General features: G+C 45.8%; 1 protein-coding gene across 1 annotated transcript in view; it reads right to left on the reverse strand.

The window, feature by feature from the left end:
- Window positions 1-18854, reverse strand: part of LOC139575499 (CD82 antigen-like) — a 72806-nt gene that overhangs the window by 47456 nt on the left and 6496 nt on the right. The window lies entirely within an intron of this gene.

Genomic DNA, 18854 nt, shown 5'->3' on the forward strand with positions numbered 1-18854 from the left:
AAGCTCTAAAACACAGCCTCAAGCTCTAAAACACAATCTCAGAAACACAGCCTCTAGCTCTAAAACACAGCCTCAAGCTCTAAAACACAGCCTCAAGCTCTAAAACACAGCCTCAGAAACACAGCCTCAAGCTCTAAAACACAGCCTCAAAACACAGCCTCAAGCTCTAAAACACAGCCTCAAAACACAGCCTCAAGCTCTAAAACACAACCTCAGAAACACAGCCTCAAGCTCTAAAACACAGCCTCAGAAACACAGCCTCTAGCTCTAAAACACAGCCTCAAGCTCTAAAACACAACCTCAGAAACACAGCCTCAAGCTCTAAAACACAGCCTCAAGCTCTAAAACACAGCCTCAGAAACACAGCCTCAAGCTCTAAAACACAGCCTCAAAACACAGCCTCAAGCTCTAAAACACAACCTCAGAAACACAGCCTCAAGCTCTAAAACACAGCCTCAGAAACAGCCTCAAGCTCTAAAACACAACCTCAGAAACACAGCCTCAAGCTCTAAAACACAACCACAGAAACACAGCCTCAAGCTCTAAAACACAGCCTCAGAAACACAGCCTCAAGCGCTAAAACACAGCCTCAGAAACACAGCCTCAAGCTCTAAAACACAGCCTCAGAAACACAGCCTCAAGCTCTAAAACACAGCCTCAAGCTCTAAAACACAGCCTCAGAAACACAGCCTCAAGCACTAAAACACAGCCTCAAAACACAGCCTCAAGCTCTAAAACACAGCCTCAGAAACACAGCCTCAAGCTCTAAAACACAACCTCAGAAACACAGCCTCAAGCTCTAAAACACAGCCTCAGAAACACAGCCTCAAGCGCTAAAACACAGCCTCAGAAACACAGCCTCAAGCTCTAAAACACAGCCTCAGAAACACAGCCTCAAGCTCTAAAACACAGCCTCAAGCTCTAAAACACAGCCTCAGAAACACAGCCTCAAGCACTAAAACACAGCCTCAAAACACAGCCTCAAGCTCTAAAACACAACCTCAAGCTCTAAAACACAACCTCAGAAACACAGCCTCAAGCTCTAAAACACAGCCTCAAAACACAGCCTCAAGCTCTAAAACACAGCCTCAAGCTCTAAAACACAGCCTCAAGCTCTAAAACACAGCCTCAGAAACACAGTTGACCTCAATATCTCACAGCAGAGCACAATTGGTGGCTGACTAAATACTTTTTTGCCCCACTGTATACACGAGGACTACTTTTTAACTATTTCCACTGAACATTTTTACAAAAACCACATTTCGGCTAGTCTGTTACACCCCGATGAAGACAGCCAGTCTGTTACACCCTGATGAAGACGGCTAGTCTGTTACACCCTGATGAAGACACCCTGATGAAGACAGCCAGTCTGTTACACCCTGATGAAGACGGCTAGTCTGTTACACCCTGATGAAGACGGCTAGTCTGTTACACCCCGATGAAGACGGCTAGTCTGTTACACCCCGATGAAGACGGCTAGTCTGTTACACCCCGATGAAGACGGCTAGTCTGTTACACCCTGATGAAGACGGCTAGTCTGTTACACCCTGATGAAGACGGCTAGTCTGTTACACCCTGATGAAGACGGCTAGTCTGTTACACCCTGATGAAGACGGCTAGTCTGTTACACCCTGATGAAGACACCCTGATGAAGACAGCTAGTCTGTTATACCCCGATGAAGACAGCTAGTCTGTTATACCCTGATGAAGACACCCTGATGAAGACGGCTAGTCTGTTACACCCTGATGAAGACAGTTGGTCTGTTACACCCTGATGAAGACAGCTAGTCTGTTATACCCTGATGAAGACAGCTAGTCTGTTATACCCTGATGAAGACAGCTAGTCTGTTATACCCTGATGAAGACAGCTAGTCTGTTATACCCTGATGAAGACAGCTAGTCTGTTATACCCTGATGAAGACAGCTAGTCTGTTATACCCTGATGAAGACAGCTAGTCTGTTATACCCTGATGAAGACAGCTAGTCTGTTATACCCTGATGAAGACACCCTGATGAAGACGGCTAGTCTGTTACACCCTGATGAAGACACCCTGATGAAGACAGCCAGTCTGTTACACCCTGATGAAGACAGCTAGTCTGTTACACCCTGATGAAGACGGCTAGTCTGTTACACCCCGATGAAGACGGCCAGTCTGTTACACCCCGATGAAGACACCCTGATGAAGACAGCCAGTCTGTTACACCCTGATGAAGACAGCTAGTCTGTTACACCCTGATGAAGACGGCTAGTCTGTTACACCCCGATGAAGACGGCTAGTCTGTTACACCCTGATGAAGACAGCTAGTCTGTTACACCCTGATGAAGACGGCTAGTCTGTTACACCCTGATGAAGACGGCTAGTCTGTTACACCCTGATGAAGACGGCTAGTCTGTTACACCCTGATGAAGACACCCTGATGAAGACAGCTAGTCTGTTATACCCCGATGAAGACAGCTAGTCTGTTATACCCTGATGAAGACACCCTGATGAAGACGGCTAGTCTGTTACACCCTGATGAAGACAGTTGGTCTGTTACACCCTGATGAAGACAGCTAGTCTGTTATACCCTGATGAAGACAGCTAGTCTGTTATACCCTGATGAAGACAGCTAGTCTGTTATACCCTGATGAAGACAGCTAGTCTGTTATACCCTGATGAAGACACCCTGATGAAGACGGCTAGTCTGTTACACCCTGATGAAGACAGTTGGTCTGTTACACCCTGATGAAGACAGCTAGTCTGTTATACCCTGATGAAGACAGCTAGTCTGTTATACCCTGATGAAGACACCCTGATGAAGACAGCCAGTCTGTTATACCCTGATGAAGACAGCCTGATGAAGACAGCTAGTCTGTTACACCCTGATGAAGACAGCTAGTCTGTTACACCCCGATGAAGACGGCTAGTCTGTTACACTCCGATGAAGACGGCTAGTCTGTTATACCCCGATGAAGACAGCTAGTCTGTTACACCCCGATGAAGACAGCTAGTCTGTTACACCCCGATGAAGACGGCTAGTCTGTTACACCCTGATGAAGACAGCTAGTCTGTTACACCCTGATTAAGACAGCCAGTCTGTTACACCCTGATGAAGACAGCCAGTCTGTTACACCCTGATGAAGACAGCCAGTCTGTTACACCCTGATGAAGACAGCCAGTCTGTTACACCCTGATGAAGACAGCCAGTCTGTTACACCCTGATGAAGACAGCCAGTCTGTTACACCCTGATGAAGACAGCCAGTCTGTTACACCCTGATGAAGACAGCCAGTCTGTTACACCCTGATGAAGACAGCCAGTCTGTTACACCCTGATGAAGACAGCCAGTCTGTTACACCCTGATGAAGACGGCTAGTCTGTTACACCCTGATGAAGACGGCTAGTCTGTTACACCCTGATGAAGACAGCCAGTCTGTTATACCCTGATGAAGACAGCCAGTCTGTTACACCCTGATGAAGACGGCCAGTCTGTTACACCCTGATGAAGACGGCCAGTCTGTTACACCCTGACGAAGACGGCCAGTCTGTTACACCCTGACGAAGACGGCTAGTCTGTCGAGATGTTGACCATAACATTTTTATACATCTGAGCTCCTAGAGAGCGACTCTCCTTTATGTTCTGAACTGATAAGTGCTGTAACATTATCTGTGATACTAACAAGAGAGTGACTCAGAGCATTATATTCTGTTGGGTTGAGGCCTCCATCTCCAAGACAAAGTGAAAGCAGAGAATAAAAGGTCCTCTCTTTAAACAAATGTTTCATCTCCAACCTCATTGGTTAATAAAAACACACTAGACAGTTTCAGAGAGTTCAGTGGCATAAAGACTTTACACAGCGTATCAAATCAATGTTTCTGTCTCAAATACAAAGGGCTGTCTACTAACCCTACGCTGAGGCACGGCCTCGTGTGTGTGTGTGTGTGTCTGTGTCTGTGTGTGTGTGTGTCTGTGTTCAGGGTGTGTGAGTGTGTGTGTGTGTGTCTTTGTTCAGGGTGTGTGAGTGTGTGTATCTTTGTTCAGGGTGTGTGTGTGTGTGTGTGTGTGTGTGTGTGTGTGTGTGTGTGTGTGTGTGTGTGTGTGTGTATCTGTGTTCAGGGTGTGTGTATCTGTTTTCAGGGTGTGTGTGTGTGTGTGTGTGTGTGTGTGTGTGTTCAGGGTGTGTGTGTGTGTATGTGTATCTGTGTATCTGTGTTCAGGGTGTGTGAGTGTATCTGTGTTCAGGGTGTGTGTGTGTGTATCTGTGTTCAGGGTGTGTGTGTGTGTGTATCTGTGTTCAGGGTGTGTGTGTGTGTGTATCTGTGTTCAGGGTGTGTGTGTGTGTGTATCTGTGTTCAGGGTGTGTGTGTGTATCTGTGTTCAGGGTGTGTGTGTGTGTATCTGTGTTCAGGGTGTGTGAGTGTATCTGTGTTCAGGGTGTGTGTGTGTGAGTGTATCTGTGTTCAGGGTGTGTGTGAGTATCTGTGTTCAGGGTGTGTGTGAGTGTATCTGTGTGTGTGTGTGTGTGTGTGTGTGTGTGTGTGTGTGTGTGTGTGTTCAGGGTGTGTGTTCAGGGTGTGTGTGTGTGAGTGTATCTGTGTTCAGGGTGTGTGTGTGTATCTGTGTTCAGGGTGTGTGAGTGTATCTGTGTTCAGGGTGTGTGAGTGTATCTGTGTTCAGGGTGTGTGTGTGTGTGTGTATCTGTGTTCAGGGTGTGTGTGTGTGTGTGTATCTGTGTTCAGGGTGTGTGTGTGACAGACATCTGTCGCCATTCAAAGAGGCCGTAAACACATTGCTACACACATCTTACAGAAGACTCATCAGTAGTTAAACACACTACCGTAGCCGACCAATCACAGACCAGGGCCCACATTCACAAAGGTTCTCTGAGTTAGGAGTGCTGATCTAGGATCAGTTTCTGTCTTTTAGATCAGAATGGAGTTGCACCCTATTCCCTATGTAGTGCACTACTTTTGACCAGGGCCCATAGGGCACTACAGTATATAGGGAATAGGGTGCCATTTGGGATGCAGGCCTTTTCTTCTACTTTCACTTCAGGGTGTCACCAAACAAGTCAGTTCAGTCCTCTCTCTCTCTCCCCCCTCCCTCCTCTCACTCTCTCCCCCCTCCTCTCTCTCTCTCCCTCCCCCCTCCCTCCTCCCTCTCTCTCACACACACTCACTGAAGTTGCTCTTGTTTCCCCACAGGATGTTCTGCTTTTCCTCTCCTGTTTCTATCTGTACCAGGCACTACTGAGAGAACACATTGTGGTCGGCTGATACAACACTCAGTACAGTGAGATAAGAGTATGAGAGGGAGAGAGGGGGAGAGAGAGAGAGAGAGGAGGGGGGGAAGAGAGAGGAGGGGAGTGAGGAGAGGGGAGAGAGAGAGTGAGAGAGAGAGAGAGAGAGAGAGAGGAGGGGGGAGAGAGAGGAGGGGAGTGAGGAGAGGGGAGAGAGAGTGAGAGGAGAGGAGAGAGAGAGGAGGGGGAGAGAAAGAGGAGGGGGAGAGAAAGAGTGAGAGTGAGAGGAGAGAGAGAGAGAGGAGGGGGGAGAGAGAGAGGAGGGGAGAGAGAAAGAGAGAGAGTGAGAGGAGGGGGAGAGAGAGAGTGAAAGCACTGGGTCAAGATCAGAGTTTGAAGTCAGAGTGAAAACTTGCAGGTCACTTCCACTTTCTGTTTGCATCAGAGGCGGTTGGTGCCGTTTAAGATGAGGGAGGATTATATATTTTTATTATGAACATGGCCTTATTTCTATTACAGCGTATTGGATGACTGTCATTCATATTCCATTCACCCAGTTCAATGTCACATTAATAGGTTTAGGCTCCTACATGATTCTCAAATTGTCCCTGTACCCATTATGAGGTTGCTACAACCTAGACTATGAATGAAAGTTTACAACGTAGGTGCACACAGGTCGAGAGAATTGAGTAATCAAGTTGACAGACAGTGACACATTCAATAGCGCTTTGCAGACTCTTGCCTGCATCTAGCTGATCTAGGGTATAACCAGTAGTCCAACAGTTGCAAAACAAGAGTTTCTATTGGACAAATTCAGGTATGTTTATCCCAGTTTTGTTACGTTTGCTTCCGTCGAAGAAAAACATTTAAAAACAGAATCGATGCAATGAATACACACCTGATCACTTTCATAGCAGCCAGATACAAACAGCTTGTTGTGTACAGTAATCCCTCGTTTATCGCGGGGGTTACGTTCCGAAAATGACCCGCGATAAGTGAAATCCGCGAAATAGAAAACTTCTTTTTTTTTTACAATTAGCAACTATTACATGTATACAAATACAGTGACTCACGTGTAGGCCGTTTCACTGCTCTTCAGACTGGGCCGCTGCATCCTGACTGCGCTCTGCAGTGTTCTCTTCTTCTGAAGCCCGCGGTGCAGGTGTGTTTGTTCGGGAGAAGAGCATAGTGATAGGCAGCTGTTGTCGCTCTTTTTTCTTCTTTGCAAAAAGATCCTTGTACACCGACATGCCACCATCGATTACGTTGGAGAACTGTAATGAACGGCTCATCAAAGGGTCCCATTCCTCAGCTACTCGCTTAAGTTCAGTGGCCATTCGCACCATGGTTGCTAAGCGACCAAGCGTTAGTCCTTCCTTCCTTCCTGGCCAACTTAATGTAAATTTGCCAAGCTGTTTTATGTACGTACACATAACTGCACGAGACGACAAAATGATAGCACAATTCGTAGCATGTTTTGATACAAGAAGCGGGAGTGAGTTTTTAGCGAATCAGAATGCAGAGCACAATGCACCAAAAAAAAATAAAAAATGCATTATGAAAATCCGCGAAATAGCGAATCCGCGATAAGTGAACCGCGAAGTGGCGAGGGATCACTGTATATACACATAAAATTCCTTCTGGCATCTACGCGCTCTCCTCCTCTCACCTTTTCCCTTCATTTATGAACTTGAGAACACAACACATCAGCAGTCTGTAACCAAGCCAACCGCTCCACACAGCCTACCATCGGTCACCATAGTAACGTCATAGTCAACACAGCCACTAGAACTAACGCGTTAGTAAACCTGCTACAATCATGCAGTACAGCTGTACAGTCAGCAGCAAGCAGTTTAGCAGTTACACCGGCAGCGCCCCCCCCCCCTGATGGAAATACATTTATAGTTAATAAAACCAAAAGCTTACCTTGACTTGGAAGAGTTCCAGCCATAGCCAGGTAGCGAACATAGCATCCCTCTCTGTTTGAGATGGTAGTTTGAGTAGGCTAAACTAGCTAGCGGCATTCAATGATAGTTAATTAAGTGAAACATAATATACTACAAAATCTCTCTCTCAACTACTCACCACATTTTATGCACTGCAGTGCTAGCTAGCTGTAGCTTATGCTTTCAGTACAAGATCCATTCTCTGATCCCTTGATTGGGTGGACAACATGTCAGTTCGTGCTGCAAGAGCTCTGATAGGTTGGAGGACGTCCTCCGGAAGTTGTCATAATTACTGTGTAAGTCTATGGAAGGGGGTGAGAACCATGAGCCTCCTAGGTTTTGTATTGAAGTCAATGTACACAGAGGAGGATGGAAACTAACTGTCCTCCGGCTACACCATGGCGCTACCCTACAGAGTGCTGTTGAGGCTACTGGATGTAAAAACAGACTTTGTTTACTTGCTTTCTGAGGTAAAAAAAAAAAAAAAAAACTTGAAAAGTTCCACAGTGGTGGTGAGTTAAGACAATCAGGACGTGCCAATTTGGGGATCTGATTGTATATTTATAGGCCTACCATTTATAGGCCTAAATTTGCGTGCAGGCCAGGTAGCCTAAACCTACTGATATGTATAATCAGATGCACGTACTTAGTCATTTTTTATATAATTTGCCGCTGCTCGACAAACAGCCTATCGATCCAACAATCGACCAGTTGACTAAATGGGGTCAGCCCTAAAATAAACTAAAGGAAAAGTAAGGACGTTCTAGACTAGATCTACACTGTTTCTAGACCAGGGATGGGCAACATTGATGTGGATGGGGGCCACAAGAAAAACAAAAACTCATCTTGAGAGGCTGCAGTGGCTTGTGGGTCGGCATACACACATCCATTTTTTTTGCACGATATTCCAAATGCCTGAATCGCAAGAATCTAGTTTTGTGTTTTTTAATGTTTTGATTTTTTAATGTTTCTGAGCGTTTAGGTCCGCTTGTTCTCATGTTGTCTTTTTGGTCTCGTCTCCTTGGCTCCTCTGTGCATCTGCCCATTTACACCAGAGATCTGGATATAAATGACGAGATGCTCATGTCTCCGCCCTAACAATGGGAATCGTTGTCCAAAAGGCGGAAAGGCAAGCGACAAACTTAGGTCCAAAACAAGCCCATAGAAACGCATTGGGCTGATTGTGGACAGATTTTGGAGTAAAACCTCATGCTTCGATCCTTCCTCTATGGTTTACACACACCAAGCCCCTCCCCCCTGCCACGCACACACAAGCCCCTCCTCACACCAAGCCCCTCCCCACACCAAGCCCCTCCCCACACCAAGCCCCTCACACCAAGCCCCTCCCCACACCAAGCCCCTCCCCACACCAAGCCCCTCCCCACACCAAGCCCCTCCTCACACCAAGCCCCTCCTCACACCAAGCCCCTCCTCACACCAAGCCCCTCCTCACACCAAGCCCCTCCTCACACCAAGCCCCTCCTCACACCAAGCCCCTCCTCACACCAAGCCCCTCCTCACACCAAGCCCCTCCCCCTCCCTTCACACCAATAGAGTTGAGAGATCTCATCTTCCTCTCTGACAAGCAGTTTCAACTCCCTGTCTGGTCCAACAGAATGGGTCATATTGACACCACAACACATTGAGACATTATGTCACTGTAAGAGAAGAGAACCTTTCTAATGACACTCTTATTATTTATGTCTCATTGAATGGCGCCCAGAGCAGACACTTCTAAAACAGTACTATCAATGAACATTGATTCTGGAAAATGAATGCTCAGTTTGTTGAGCGCAGCATTACCGCTAGCTGCATTTTAGCCAAAGACTGTTATGCTAGCGGTCTTGTCTGTGTTTATATATATATGCAATAATCATAAAAACACAATTATATAAGGAATTGTCAACTCATTCTCATTATGCGAACTAAGGTAAGTCACTTGATTTCAACATCAGCTGACATGCTGTTCAAACAGCTGGAGACAGAGGTGTGTCCATAACGATTCAACTGGTCTACCTTGTTAGCAGACAGATCCAAGCTACACCTGAAATATATAGATCAGCTGGCTAATTACTAACACGTGGGCTTGAGAGATTGTTGACGGAACCTGTGCTAATTTCATATAATAACTGCTACAAGAAGTCAGTCATTATTAGTGAATGCGCATTTTGCAGGTTTTGGGAAAATTTGTAACAAAAAAATAAATAAAAAACATTTCATAGACTTGAAAGCCAGATCAGTGATTATTGAAAAACAAAAAGCAGGTTAAACTATTTTGTTATAATAATTAAATTATTAGTGGATCTTGTGGCTTATATTCAGCCTGGGTGGAACGTCACAAGCTCTGAATGTGATTATTGCTGACTGTTTGAAATGCAGTGTATTTGACCTTTCATTGTACAACAACGCTTATTTAGAGAAAACATTAAATAACTAGATATGTGGTGAATTGCCCATAAGTTAAAAAATAAATAAAACAAAAACATTGAGATATGATATGGCCTAAAAAAAATCATATCAGCCAGCTCTAATTCTACTCATTATGCCATGGAACAGAGAGAATAACAGTTTTACAGCTCATTTCCTACTCTTCACAGGCTGGAGGCAAACGTTTGCAGTTTTTAATATGATAACTGATGATCAATGGGCTCCACCCCGGTCGGTAATTCAACCATGCTCACTACAGGTTTAGATAGCTGGGCGGTAGACTAACTTACCAATCCCCCCCACGCACAAAGAAATGGCTGACTGCTGACGCAAAACCCATTTTTTTTTATTTTAAATTGCACCTTGTGTATTCTACTATTCTAACTGTCAAACAGTAAGTTGAGACGCCGAATGAGTCCACCTCCGAAGGGCCTACAAAAAAAGGGGCTGCCAGTTGCCCATCCCTGATTTTGACATCATGTGTAAAAGGGATAAGAATCTGCTTTTGTTTACAGTATGTGTGTGCCAAGACACTTCCATTACTGCTGTGCCACAGGACTCTTCTTCAAATGTTAGTCTTTCTCTCCCCCCTAGTAACATAGTAACTAAAACTAGGAGGAAATAAGGACATTCTGTGAGAGACTGTATCTAGAGGGCCTACAGAGAGATAAGGAAAGAATGTGCTTCTGTGTGTTAAAAAGGTGAAATGTACAAAGATAAGATGACTTCTGACATCTGTTGTTCTGTCTGCAGGGTGACATTAGCGTCCATTCTGACACACACGATTCCGTTAACGATTCCGTTAAGACACCGACTCCTCTCACACTCCTGAGCTGGTTAGAGCCGTGCAGGAGGCGAGGACAAGACAATTTAGTCTATGGTTTCTTTGGGAAATACATACCCTCTCTGGAATGGATGGATATAGATATATATATACATACAGTTGAAGTCAGAAATTTACATACACCTTAGCCAAATACATTTAAACTCAGTTTCACAATTCCTGACATTTAATCCTAGTAAAAATTCCCTGTCTTAGGTCAGTTAGGATCACCACTTTATTTTAAGAATGTGAAATGTCAGAATAATAGCTTTTATTTCTTTCATCACATTCCCAGTGGGTCAGAAGTTTACATACACTCAGTTAGTATTTGGTAGCATTGCCTTTTATTTGTTTAACTTGGGTCAAACGTTTTGGGTAGCCTTCCACAAGCTTCCCACAATAAGTTGGGTGAATTTTGGCCCATTCCTCCTGACAGAGCTGGTGTAACTGAGTCAGGTTTGTAGTGCTCCTTGCTCGCACACACTTTTTCAGTTCTGCCCACTAATTTTCTATAGGATTGAGGTCAGGGCTTTGTGATGGCCACTCCAATACCTTCACTTTGTTTTCCTTAAGCCATTTTGCCACAACTTTGGAAGTATGCTTGGGGTCATTGTCCATTTGGAAGACCCATTTGCGACCAAGCTTTAACTTCCTGACTGAGGTCTTGAGATGTTGCTTCAATATATCCACATCATTTTCCTCCCTCATGATGCAATCTATTTTGTGAAGTGCACCAGTCCCTCCTGCAGCAAAGCACCCCCACAACATGATGCTGCCACCCCCGTGCTTCACGGTTGGGATGGTGTTCTTCAGCTAGCAAGCATCCCCCTTTTTCCTCAAAACATAACGATGGTCATTATGGCCAAACAGTTCTATTTTTGTTTCATCGGACCAGAGGACATTTCTCCAAAAAGTACGATCTTTGTCCCCATGTGCAGTTGCAAATCGTAGTCTGGCTTTTTTAAGCGGTTTTGGAGCAGTGGCTTCTTCCTTGCTGAGCAGCCTGAAAGGCTATGTCGATCTAGGACTCATTTTACTGTGGATATAGATACTTTTGTACCGGTTTCCTCCAGCATCTTGACAAGGTCCTTTGTTGTTGTTCTGGGATTGATTTTGCACTTTTCGCACCAAAGTACGTTCATTTCTAGGAGACAGAACGCGTCTCCTTCCTGAGCGGTATGACGGCTGCGTGGTTCCATGGTGTATATACTTGCGTACTATTGTTTGTACAGATGAATGTGGTACCTTCAGGCATTTGGAAATTGCTCCCAAGGATGAACCAGACATGTGGAGGTCTACAATTTTATTTCGGAGGTCTTGGCTGATTTCTTTTGATTTTCTCCATGATGTCAAGCAAAGAGGCACTGAGTTTGAAGGTAGGCCTTGAAATACATCCACAGGTACACCTCCAATTGACTCAAATTATGTCAATTAGCCTATCAGAAGCTTCTAAAGCCATGACATAATTTTCTGGAATTTTCCAAGCTGTTTAAAGGCACAGTCAACTTAGTGTATGTAAACTTCTGACCCACTGGAATTGTGATACAGTGAATTATAAGTGAAATAATCTGTCTGTAAACAATATTTGGAAAAATGACTTGTGTCATATAGTTGCCAAAAATATAGTTTGTGAACAAGAAATTTGTGGAGTTGTTGAAAAACGAGGTTTAATGACTCCAACCTAAGTGTATGTAAACTTCCGACTTCAACTGTATATAATGTGTTTATTAGAAGCCAATAAGAAAGCCAAACATATAGAATGTTGTGTTTATTAGTAGCCAATAAGAAGGCAAAACAAATGTGTTTAAATTTGACAGATCAGTGCTGTAGGGGTTGTCACTCTTCCAGTATCTTGATACCAGGAAGTAAGAAAGCGAAGGAAACAAAATATGCAGGGGACTTCATTTCAGGAAACACACTCATCATGTTGGCATCCAGAGTCACAATATTTTACATAAAGTAGGTTTTTAAAAAAGGACCAAAGTGTTTCATCTGCTTTAGGTTTTATTTTTTGGGGCCAAGGAAAGTCTGGTCTGGTAGTACGGTCATACTGGGAATTGTGACAACCCTACAAGCGCTCTCCTGTGTAGAGTCAAAGAGGCTGAGTGTGGACGTGTTGAACACCAGTCAAAGAGGCCGAGTGTGGACGTGTTGAACACCAGTCAGAGGCCGAGTGTGGACGTGTTGAACACCAGTCAAAGAGGCCGAGTGTGGACGTGTTGAACACCAGTCAAAGAGGCCGAGTGTGGACGTGTTGAACACCAGTCAAAGAGGCCGAGTGTGGACGTGTTGAACACCAGTCAAAGAGGCCGAGTGTGGACGTGTTGAACACCAGTCAGAGAGGCCGAGTGTGGACGTGTTGAACACCAGTCAGAGAGGCCGAGTGTGGACGTGTTGAACACCAGTCAGAGAGGCCGAGTGTGGACGTGTTGAACACCAGTCAGAGAGGCCGAGTGTGGACGTGTTGAACACCAGTCAGAGAGGCCGAGTGTGGACGTGTTGAACACCAGTCAAAGAGGCCGAGTGTGGACGTGTTGAACACCAGTCAAAGAGGCCGAGTGTGGACGTGTTGAACACCAGTCAAAGAGGCCGAGTGTGGACGTGTTGAACACCAGTCAAAGAGGCCGAGTGTGGACGTGTTGAACACCAGTCAAAGAGGCTGAGTGTGGACGTGTTGAACACCAGTCAAAGAGGCTGAGTGTGGACGTGTTGAACACCAGTCAAAGAGGCTGAGTGTGGACGTGTTGAACACCAGTCAAAGAGGCTGAGTGTGGACGTGTTGAACACCAGTCAAAGAGGCTGAGTGTGGACGTGTTGAACACCAGTCAAAGAGGCTGAGTGTGGACGTGTTGAACACCAGTCAAAGAGGCTGAGTGTGGACGTGTTGAACACCAGTCAAAGAGGCTGAGTGTGGACGTGTTGAACACCAGTCAAAGGCTGAGTGTGGACGTGTTGAACACCAGTCAAAGAGGCTGAGTGTGGACGTGTTGAACACCAGTCAAAGAGGCTGAGTGTGGACGTGTTGAACACCAGTCAAAGAGGCTGAGTGTGGACGTGTTGAACACCAGTCAAAGAGGCTGAGTGTGGACGTGTTGAACACCAGTCAAAGAGGCTGAGTGTGGACGTGTTGAACACCAGTCAAAGAGGCTGAGTGTGGACGTGTTGAACACCAGTCAAAGAGGCTGAGTGTGGACGTGTTGAACACCAGTCAAAGAGGCTGAGTGTGGACGTGTTGAACACCAGTCAAAGAGGCTGAGTGTGGACGTGTTGAACACCAGTCAAAGAGGCTGAGTGTGGAGGTGTTGAACACCAGTCAAAGAGGCTGAGTGTGGACGTGTTGAACACCAGTCAAAGAGGCTGAGTGTGGACGTGTTGAACACCAGTCAAAGAGGCTGAGTGTGGACGTGTTGAACACCAGTCAAAGAGGCTGAGTGTGGACGTGTTGAACACCAGTCAAAGAGGCTGAGTGTGGACGTGTTGAACACCAGTCAAAGAGGCTGAGTGTGGACGTGTTGAACACCAGTCAAAGAGGCTGAGTGTGGACGTGTTGAACACCAGTCAAAGAGGCTGAGTGTGGACGTGTTGAACACCAGTCAAAGAGGCTGAGTGTGGACGTGTTGAACACCAGTCAAAGAGGCTGAGTGTGGACGTGTTGAACACCAGTCAAAGAGGCTGAGTGTGGACGTGTTGAACACCAGTCAAAGAGGCTGAGTGTGGAGGTGTTGAACACCAGTCAAAGAGGCTGAGTGTGGAGGTGTTGAACACCAGTCAAAGAGGCTGAGTGTGGACGTGTTGAACACCAGTCAAAGAGGCTGAGTGTGGACGTGTTGAACACCAGTCAAAGAGGCTGAGTGTGGACGTGTTGAACACCAGTCAAAGAGGCTGAGTGTGGACGTGTTGAACACCAGTCGTATTAGTCACTCCCATCCTACAGGCACTGAGCTGTCATCACACATCATCCTATTGGTGTGATAATGAAGCTAGAATACAGGCTTCCCCTGTTAGAGGACAAATCTCACACACACACACACACACACAGTTTTAATGGAGCTGTCGTCCACTTGAACGAGCCTGTTCCCCAAGCAGGGCAAGGTTAAGTTTCATCAGTGTTCAGCTGGTCTAGCCAGTCTCTGGTGAAGTCTCTCTGGTGAAGTCTCTCTGGTGAAGTCTCTCTGGTGAAGTCTCTCTGGTGAAGTCTCTCTGGTGAAGTCTCTCTGGTGAAGTCTCTCTGGTGAAGTCTCTCTGGTGAAGTCTCTCTGGTGAAGTCTCTCTGGTGAAGTCTCTCTGGTGAAGTCTCTCTGGTGAAGTCTCTCTGGTGAAGTCTCTCTGGTGAAGTCTCTCTGGTTAAGTCTCTCTGGTTAAGTCTCTCTGGTTAAGTCTCTCTGGTTAAGCTCTGGTTAAGTCTCTCTGGTTAAGTCTCTCTGGTTAAGTCTCTCTGGTTAAGTCTCTCTGGTTAAGTCTCTGGTGAAGACTACACACATGCTCAAAACACTTTTCTCCAAACCCACACAACACGTCCCTTAACAACACCTGCCCTCATTAACAAAACCCATTGGCCCCCTCTTCTACATCTCTCTCACACACCAGAGCCATCATCCTCCAGCAACCATCCTCTAGCCTCACAGACAGACAGGACAAGACAGACAGGACAAGACAGGCAGACAGACAGGGCAAGACAGACAGACGGGAAGGACAGACAGACCAGACAGACAGACAGGACAAGACAGGCAGACAAACAGACAGACAGACAGAGCCCCGCTTTGAGTTGGCCCCCAAAACAAAGGCAGCTTTCAGCCACTCAGATCCCTGAACAAAAGGAGAAACTCAACACGGAGAGGAGAGGACCACTCCACTCCAGCCGTACATTCAAACAGCGTTCCAAATAACACCCTATTCCCTATGTAGCGCGCTACTTTGAACCAGGGTGCATAGGGCTCTGTTCAAAGAGTATTGCACTAGATAGGGATTATGGCGTCAGTTGGGACACAGGCCTCTTCACTACAACAGCAGACAGATATGAAAGATGTCTTCTTTCTCACCAGAACAATGTTTAGTTATGACCAAGTGACCTGAGGCTGTTTTTAAAAAGGTGTAAAACTATCCCTGCCTGGTTATCTGGGCTGGGAGGGCCAGAGAAACAAGGGGGGTTGAGGTAACTGGGCTGGGAGGGCCAGAGAAACAAGGGGGGTTGAGGTAACTGGGCTGGGAGGGCCAGAGAAACAAGGGGGTTAAGGTAACTGGGCTGGGAGGGCCAGAGAAACAAGGGGGTTGAGGTAACTGGGCTGGGAGGGCCAGAGAAACAAGGGAGTGTAGGGTGAGGATCAGAAAGGGGGTGAGAGGTGTCAACAGTGAGGGGTGCAGCCTGGACTTGTCAGCAGCGCGAGCCCCAACAGTCATGGGCTGAGTCCCAAATGGCACCCTGGCCATAGGACTCTGGTTATAATGGCACCCTGGCCATAGGACTCTGGTTAAAAGTAGTGTAATATATAATGGCACCCTGGCCATAGGACTCTGGTTAAAAGTAGTGTAATATATAATGGCACCCTGGCCATAGTACTCTGGTTAAAAGTAGTGTAATATATAAATGGCACCCTGGCCATAGGACTCTGGTTAAAAGTAGTGTAATATATAATGGCACCCTGGCCATAGGACTCTGGTTAAAAGTAGTGTAATATATAATGGCACCCTGGCCATAGGACTCTGGTTAAAAGTAGTGTAATATATAATGGCACCCTGGCCATAGGACTCTGGTTAAAAGTAGTGTACTATATAATGGCACCCTGGCCATAGGACTGGTTAAAAGTAGTGTAATATATAATGGCACCCTGGCCATAGGACTCTGGTTAAAAGTAGTGTAATATATAATGGCACCCTGGCCATAGGACTCTGGTTAAAAGTAGTGTAATATATAATGGCACCCTGGCCATAGGACTCTGGTTAAAAGTAGTGTAATATATAATGGCACCCTGGCCATAGGACTCTGGTTATAATGGCACCCTGGCCATAGGGCTCTGGTTAAAAGTAGTGTAATATATAATGGCACCCTGGCCATAGGACTCTGGTTAAAAGTAGTGTAATATATAATGGCACCCTGGCCATAGGACTCTGGTTAAAAGTAGTGTAATATATAATGGCACCCTGGCCATAGGACTCTGGTTAAAAGTAGTGTAATATATAATGGCACCCTGGCCATAGGACTCTGGTTAAAAGTAGTGTACTATATAATGGCACCCTGGCCATAGGACTGGTTAAAAGTAGTGTAATATATAATGGCACCCTGGCCATAGGACTCTGGTTAAAAGTAGTGTAATATATAATGGCACCCTGGCCATAGGACTCTGGTTAAAAGTAGTGTAATATATAATGGCACCCTGGCCATAGGACTCTGGTTAAAAGTAGTGTAATATATAATGGCACCCTGGCCATAGGACTCTGGTTAAAGTAGTGTAATATATAATGGCACCCTGGCCATAGGGCTCTGGTTAAAAGTAGTGTAATATATAATGGCACCCTGGCCATAGGACTCTGGTTAAAAGTAGTGTAATATATGATGGCACCCTGGCCATAGGACTCTGGTTAAAAGTAGTGTAATATATAATGGCACCCTGGCCATAGGACTCTGGTTAAAAGTAGTGTAATATATAATGGCACCCTGGTCATAGGACTCTGGTTAAAAGTAGTGTAATATATAATGGCACCCTGGCCATAGGACTCTGGTTAAAAGTAGTGTAATATATAATGGCACCCTGGCCATAGGACTCTGGTTAAAAGTAGTGTAATATATAATGGCACCCTGGCCATAGGACTCTGGTTAAAGTAGTGTAATATATAATGGCACCCTGGCCATAGGACTCTGGTCAAAAGTAGTGTAATATATAATGGCACCCTGGCCATAGGACTCTGGTTAAAAGTAGTGTAATATATAATGGCACCCTGGCCATAGGACTCTGGTTAAAAGTAGTGTAATATATAATGGCACCCTGGTCATAGGACTCTGGTTAAAAATAGTGTAATATATAATGGCACCCTGGCCATAGGACTCTGGTTAAAGTAGTGTAATATATAATGGCACCCTGGCCATAGGGCTCTGGTTAAAAGTAGTGTAATATATAATGGCACCCTGGCCATAGGACTCTGGTTAAAAGTAGTGTAATATATAATGGCACCCTGGCCATAGGACTCTGGTTAAAGTAGTGTAATATATAATGGCACCCTGGCCATAGGGCTCTGGTTAAAAATAGTGTAATATATAATGGCACCCTGGCCATAGGACTCTGGTTAAAAGTAGTGTAATATATAATGGCACCCTGGCCATAGGGCTCTGGTTAAAAGTAGTGTAATATATAATGGCACCCTGGCCATAGGGCTCTGGTCAAAAGTAGTGTAATATATAATGGCACCCTGGCCATAGGACTCTGGTTAAAAGTAGTGTAATATATAATGGCACCCTGGCCATAGGGCTCTGGTCAAAAGTAGTGTAATATAAAGGGAATACTGTGCTGTTTAGGTTGTAGCCCTGGACTCAGTAATCTATTCAACCAAAGACCGTTCCACTGATGGTAACAGAACCAGTTTGAACGTACTTCATTAACACTCCTTCTGTGACGTTCCCATGACAACCGCCTGGGGGAAAGGGGGGGGGGGGTAGGAAGATGGGGAGGGGTGTTTGTCTGAATGAGGGGGGCTCCTGCTGAGAAAGAAGTCTCACGCTTGGCCACCCCAAACCCCCCCCCCCCTCTCACATAGTCACCCCCCCCCAACTACCAGGGACATGTAAACAGAGGAGAAACACATGGTTCCCACTATAGAGGCTAGTAGTTACAGGGGTGCAATGTTCTCTACTGTGGCTGGGGGACTATATAGAGGCTAGTAATTACAGGGGTGCAATGTTCTCTACTGTGGCTGGGGGACTATATAGAGTCTAGTAGTTACAGGGGTGCAATGTTCTCTACTGTGGCTGGGGGACTATATAGAGTCTAGTAGTTACAGGGGTGCAATGTTCTCTACTGTGGCTGGGGGACTATATAGAGTCTAGTAGTTACAGGGGTGCAATGTTCTCTACTGTGGCTGGGGGACTATATAGAGTCTAGTAGTTACAGGGGTGCAATGTTCTCTACTGTGGCTGGGGGACTATATAGAGTCTAGTAGTTACAGGGGTGCAATGTTCTCTACTGTGGCTGGGGGACTATATAGAGTCTAGTAGTTACAGGGGTGCAATGTTCTCTACTGTGGCTGGGGGACTATATAGAGGCTAGTAGTTACAGGGGTGCAATGTTCTCTACTGTGGCTGGGGGACTATATAGAGTCTAGTAGTTACAGGGGTGCAATGTTCTCTACTGTGGCTGGGGGACTATATAGAGTCTAGTAGTTACAGGGGTGCAATGTTCTCTACTGTGGCTGGGGGACTATATAGAGTCTAGTAGTTACAGGGGTGCAAT

The sequence above is a fragment of the Salvelinus alpinus genome, chromosome 5, assembly GCF_045679555.1.
Source record: "Salvelinus alpinus chromosome 5, SLU_Salpinus.1, whole genome shotgun sequence".
Lineage (NCBI taxonomy): Eukaryota > Metazoa > Chordata > Actinopteri > Salmoniformes > Salmonidae > Salvelinus > Salvelinus alpinus.